The sequence below is a fragment of the Salvia hispanica genome, chromosome 2, assembly GCF_029641045.1.
Source record: "Salvia hispanica isolate PSC_SH4W2 chromosome 2, Shi_PSC_v1, whole genome shotgun sequence".
Taxonomy (NCBI): domain Eukaryota; kingdom Viridiplantae; phylum Streptophyta; class Magnoliopsida; order Lamiales; family Lamiaceae; genus Salvia; species Salvia hispanica.
Genome location: NC_142693.1, coordinates 47187295 through 47193767, shown reverse-complemented (window position 1 = coordinate 47193767; position 6473 = coordinate 47187295). Strand labels below are relative to the sequence as shown.

General features: G+C 37.2%; 1 non-coding gene across 1 annotated transcript; it reads right to left on the bottom strand.

Annotated features, from left to right (window-relative positions):
• Positions 1-6087: 6087 nt before the first annotated feature.
• Positions 6088-6194, bottom strand: LOC148932555 (small nucleolar RNA R71). The gene has a single exon (XR_016136086.1). It is a non-coding gene; the product is annotated as a small nucleolar RNA R71 (small nucleolar RNA).
• Between the last annotated feature and the right edge of the window lie 279 nt (positions 6195-6473).

The window sequence follows — 6473 nt, the reverse complement described above, 5'->3', positions numbered from 1 at the left end:
AAATACATGGATCCACATCATAAGGTCAAGCTATTTTCCTTTAAGTAGCTCGACAAGTCTTGGTTAATGACGATGAAAGATGGATATCAATAGAATCTGTCAAGATTATTCGATTGGAATATCCTAGAGTAACAGAATGTTTTGAGGATCTTTTGATCACTCAAATAGTTTCTGACACAAGTCATCGCCTAAAGTAACATGAAATGACTACAAGTAGGTGTAACTGAAAAGTAGAAAATCTTCAGAATACTAGTCGTTATGTTACTGTTAGAGGAAAGTAACATGATAGATGACGAATTCATAAAGGTTGTATTTTTCTTAAGTCCTAGTTCATTTGAACAAAAGACTATATATGGAAAGGGAGAGCCTTAATTGTCATCAAAGTTTGTTTAAAGCGAGAAAAGATGATTTGTGAGTTGGATTGACCTATTTGATAGAAGGACAATGACTTCATGACAATGCAACTTCTAAGTAAGAGATCTTGATCCAGTTATGTTTTTGTTGCAGTGGGAGCTATTAATGCTCAACTCTTGTTTTATGGTTGATGCTTAAGGAATCATAGTATTAAAATAATATAAGTGCGACAAGATTGAGTATTAAACAACGCATCAACTTCTTAAACAATGGATGATAAAGAATTTATGGCTCTTAATCTAAAGGCCAAGAAAATACTTAGCTATTGTTCAAACTGATCTAGACTATCAAGATTTTAACAATTTGTTTTTGTTAAATAGCTTGAAAGTCGAGAAAGTCTGTTTAATGCACTATGAGTTAGAATCGTTTGATTCAGAACACTTATAGAAGTGCAACATAGAAAGACTAGCGAGTCTTGATGGTTTACACCATAAGAAGACGAGCAAAGGGTTATGATCAGTAGTGGGAGTCTAATTTCCATTAACGAATCCAAGCATTCATCTAATGAATGGGATAGTTATGTAAGAAGGAATCAAAGTCTTTCTAAGACAAGTTTGATTAAGTGATGAGTTGTACTCATTAAAATCTTATCATTGATGGATAAACATTAAAGAAACTACCAACATCAGTACCTTCTACAAAACACGAGTTGTGGACTAGAGCGTCTCTAGTCTAGCACATCTCAAGGTGTAATGTTATTCCAACACGTGTTGGAAAAGTGTCCAAGAAATTGGAGTTGAGTACTGAGGCATGTTTTAAGGTTTGTCCCAAATGATGTAAGGTTATAAGTTCTGTAATCTTCAAAGATATAATTCTTGTATGAAGATCAAGAGATGAACTACAAGCCTAACAACATGATAACTCTCAAAATAAAGAGAGAGATATCGGATTTTCCACATTACCAAGAAGTCACACCATTAGAAACTTTTGCACTAATAAAATCAACTTCAGTACCTAAGATTGTAAGAACCATATCGTAGTGGGAGCGTTCCACTGGAACACAACAAGTTCATGGGTCTAAGAGTGTCGTAAGACTCAGTCTTAGATTAACTTGAACATAATCCCTTTAACTACAATGTAGTATTGGTTCATTTGGATATTCACCCTTAAAAAGGTGATAGATTCCAAACTACAATCTAAGATAGACAATATATTTTTACGAGACTTGCAAAACTACCTATAGGCTGTGTCAGTCAGTGGGAGCTAGTATATTTGCAAGTGTAAATGTGGATCTCAAAAAGGCTAGACAATGACAATGGTTTATGCCCAAAGAGAAACATCTTCTCGTCTGTCGTTGTGCCAGGATTGATTCGATCCTATTGTCTATTAGAACTTACAGAAATTAGAATATATGTATTATGATTGTCAAGACAGCCTTCTACAAATAGAAGTCCTGAGGAAATCATCTACTAGAACATTCTAAAGGATATGTAATTAAAGGCAAGAAACGCATGATTGGAAGCTTATAGACCTTCGTGGTCTTAGGCAAGCATCTAAATCAGAGTATATGTGTTTTATCAAAATTGTCAAATATTTGGAATTTGACTTGTGTCCTTAACAGTGCTGTAAGCACAAGCAAGTTGAAGGTGCATTACATATGGTATTATTGGTACTCTACAATGATGAAATCTACAAAAGTTACAAACAACCTAGATTGGCATCTGGCGTAGGAAACTGGTTGTCTACCCAGTTTAAGATAAATGATTTAAGAGAAACTAATTACATTCTTAGCATCTAAGTCCTTTTAAGATTGCTAGAAAGAATGTTAAGACTCTCTTAGGAATCCTATATCTATACATTGCTTGGAACATTTTAGCATTAGAAATTCCATGAAAAGGTTTATACCTTTCAATATGGAATTGTCTTGTCTCTAGTCAAGTGTCGTTGGACGCTTAATGAGATTAAGAATTATGAGACTAGTTTTGGGAGATATATGTCTCATGTATGTCATAATGTGTACTAAGTTTGATATTAGTTGTGCTTTTGCATAGCAAGTATATATCATATTAACCATGGCAAATGATTTTAATTCAGGTAATGAATATACCCTAGTGCTTGAGAAAGACTAGTAACTATATTCTAGTTTACCAGTCATTCATGTAATGTCCTTGGGGTTACACTGTCTTAGTTTTATGACTAATCAGTGATCGAGTATGCCTATGAGTATTATTTTTTATTACTCTAGTGAAGGCTAACTCAAGGGACACACGAGTTTATTAAACTAAGCAATCACATATGGGGATGAAATTGATTAAAGATCAAGTACGCAACAAAGACATTATGGTGAAAAAGATATTATCAGAGACCAACCAAGCAGATTTTTCTTTCACCTTGTGAAATGAATGGTGGTTCGATATATCTAGTACAAAGACCTACTTTGAGTATAAGTGGGAGAGTTTTTGGCAGTGGGTATACTCGAAAGCATGTTTTGAGTATAAGTGGGAGATTGTTAGGTTTGGTATACTGAAAAGCATGTTTCGAGCAAGTTCGCTCGAATAGAATCTTGCTTGTATACGTAAAACTATATAATCCACTTTTAACCCGATTCAGTATTATTCGAGCAGTTTTGCATGAATAGAATCAGCATATTATTACATTGTGTTTGCTTGTGCATTTATAAGATGTTTTTCAAACATTTAAATGCATAAGAAGTAAACAAAGTCTAAGTCTTTTGCTTAGTAGACCGGTTGTGGGCGTCGTCCACTTTAAGGTAACACGGTCAGATCTATGCAATGCTTTGCAAAAGAAAAAGAAGAATTTCACAACCTAGATAGGCTTAGACTACCTATCGTGAAAGGTTGCAATGTCAGTCCGCATATTTCTAAGCCTTACTGAAATAAGATGACATTGGTGTGGTATAGCTCTGAACGGATCTAACAGCAAGACGTGTCGTTATGCTATTTACTGAAAGACTAGGTCTTGATAAAATATTTTTTTTTCTTAATCTACATATGTTAGTATTGAGCATACGGTATTGATTATGCACTACTTTGACTTATCAAATGGTGCGGGTTTTTCGCAACCCAATAATCCTGATATATTGGGTAGTGGTGATTAATATCTAGCGGTGCTAGGATTGCTATTATGTTGAAACGTGCGCGAGGTGAGTCTCGTTTGATAATATCCTCAAGAGGAGCTCGAACAAGGTTTTATTATTCGGAAAACTGGCCAGTTGGAGTTTTATTACTCTATGAACAATAAATAAATGATTCTTGCTAAGTCCACTCTTGGAATTAATAAGATATTAATTAATTAAGTTCATAGCAGACATTAATTAATTAATGGACATTTATATCTCAAGCGCGGGAAATAAATAATAAACAAAGTGGAAACCCGGATTACTTGAAATTTCGGATTTGGATGGGGAGAGTTCAATATTACATCTGTAGTGGTTGTTCGTAATATTCCAATATAAGCTTGTATTAAATTGTGGGTTCAATTTAATTAGTAAAAAGCTAATTGGGGGAGCTCATATCCAAAACCTTCCATAGATCCCTGTCTGAGCCCAAAAGGAACATAATATAAATAGGAGAATAAAGGAGACTGATACGCCCGGATTTTGCACTGTTTTAAGGCCATTATTTGGTCCGTTTTTGTTATCAAAATCACTCTACATGTCCATTATTTGCATATTCTATACATTTTGGTATTTTGACGTGTTTTGTGAGAACTGTGCATATTTGAGCCGAAAAGGGGAGTAAAAACGCATAGTCTGGAAATCTGGAGTCAGACGGCGACCAGCGACCGCCGCGAAATTGTACGGCGACCGCCGGCGCCCGGCGGTCAGAGCTATGTGGCGGCCCGCCTCGGAAATTTACGCTAGGAGAAGAGTCTCGCCCGGCGACCGCCGGAGGACATGTGGCGGTCCGCCACCGAAGGGTCAGAATCTCTAGACTCCAACGCGGCGACCGCCGGCCAAGGTGCGGCGGCCTGCCGGAGAAAGGCGGCTAATCCGACCAGCCCTAGATTTGCTCCAAGATTTACCAAATTTTGCAGATCTTTTCCTTCTATGATGAGGAATAATCTTCCCATATAAATAGGACCTCAAGCTTCATCAAAAAAGGAGATTTTTTCACACAACAAGAACACATTCATAGAGATCAAAAGCTAGAGTACTTCAATTGTGCAAGGAGTTGAAGAAGGATTTCAAGAACATCAAGAACGACAAGGATTCAACCTACGGGTTTTATTTGCTTTAGTTTTATGTTCAAATTGCTTTCCCTTCAATCTATGTTTTTAGTTTATTCAGTCATGTGTAACTAAACTCATAGGATTCTAGGGATGTGTTAGTAGCAATTTTGGTTATACAATTCCGTTTTCTATTTAATATCCGTTTTGTTTTTACTTTGTTTCTTCCCTAAGTTAATCATGATGCTTCATAATTGAGTGACACAATTATGTATGATTCAATACAACTTGCTTCATAACTGTGACAGAGTTCTAGCGAGTTAGATCCACTTAGTAGACACTACAGTTAGCTTCCTTTAATACGGCACTGTTAATTGAGAGTGAGGACTTTTCAAGGGTCTTAGGAGCTTTTTGGAGTTACGTGTTAGGATTGACAACCCTAATGTTAGTAATCAATGTTTGTATCGCATGAGCATAAGCTAGGTGACTCGTCCTTTCAAAGTATTAACTGTGCTAGGGTATTGTAGTTTGGAATTTGTATAACCATAAAAGTGAAAGCACATCCCTGGAATTCCCCTTATCTCTATACTTTTCTCTCCGTGATTTGCTTGCATTTAGTTGTTTACTGTTTTTAATATTTACTGTTTTCAAAAAGTTACAAAAAATTCTTGTTTCTCCAGATAGTAATTGAGTTCTAGTAGAAGATAGACACTTTGTGTACATCTTCCCCGTGTTCGATACCCGGTACTAACCTTTTGCTATACTATACCTACTCTGTATACTTGCAGGTATTTATAGTGCAAATAAAAAGTGCATCAAGTTTTTGGCGCCGTTGCCGGGGAAGACAATTCACTTTGGAGTGATATCTTCAAACGGATAATTTTACTACTTTGGATTTTTATTGCTTTCTGTTTTAATTTTTTTTTTTTTTTTTTTTTAGTTTAATTTGTTTTTGTTTTCGAGTCTTGCAGGTTTTGTATGCGAACGCGTTCTGGGAAGTACATCTTAGAGCCGCTTGATTTAGAACTTGAAAGAACTCGTAGAATAATAAGAAGTGAAAAAGGATCAGGAACAATGGGTGACCGAACAGATATTGAGAAGCTGCAGGAGATGGTGAAGTTGCTGATGGATGAGAGAGATGCGGAGAGAGCAGCCCGAGAAGCCATGGAAAAGAAGAACAGAGAAACATTACCTGTGATGAACATGTTCAATCATGGGAATATGATCACTTTTCCTAACGGCCCTCGTATTGATGCTAACAATTTTGAGTTACGCATGCCCCTTATCCAAAGGGTCGAGCAAACTCCTTTTGCAGGTAGGGCGACTGAAGATGCTAACCGCCATCTCTCCAAATTCGTGGAAATCGCAAACACTCTGAAATTAAATGGTGTCGACGACGATGCCATACGGGTAAGACTTTTTCCATTCTCATTGATTGATTCTGCTAAGGAGTGGTTTGAGTGTATGCCACCAGGAAAGGTCTCCACATGGAAGGACATCGTAGCTACCTTCCTCGACAAATACTACCCGCCAGGCACTATTTTGAAGCTCAAAAGTGAGATCTTTCAATTCACACAAGGCCATGACGAGCCCCTCTATGAGGCATTCGCTCGATTCAAAGCTCTTCTTCGAAAATGCCCAAACCATGGTTTTTCCATAGACCATCAGGTAGGAATCCTCTAGAATGGATTTAACGAGAAAATATGTGCTATGCTTGATTCAGGGGCAAATGGAGGATTTCTAAGAAAGACAGGAGAGGATGCCATGGCGGTGATCGAGGAGTTCGCCACCAACAGTCGGGGGTGGTCTAAGGAAAGGCATTGCCACGAGAAGAGTAGCAGCCATAAAAGAGGCCGAAGAAAGTTCTTTTGCTAAGGAGTTAGCAGAACTTAGAGTCAGGATTGATCAAATGGACATCTCGAGGAAGGAAG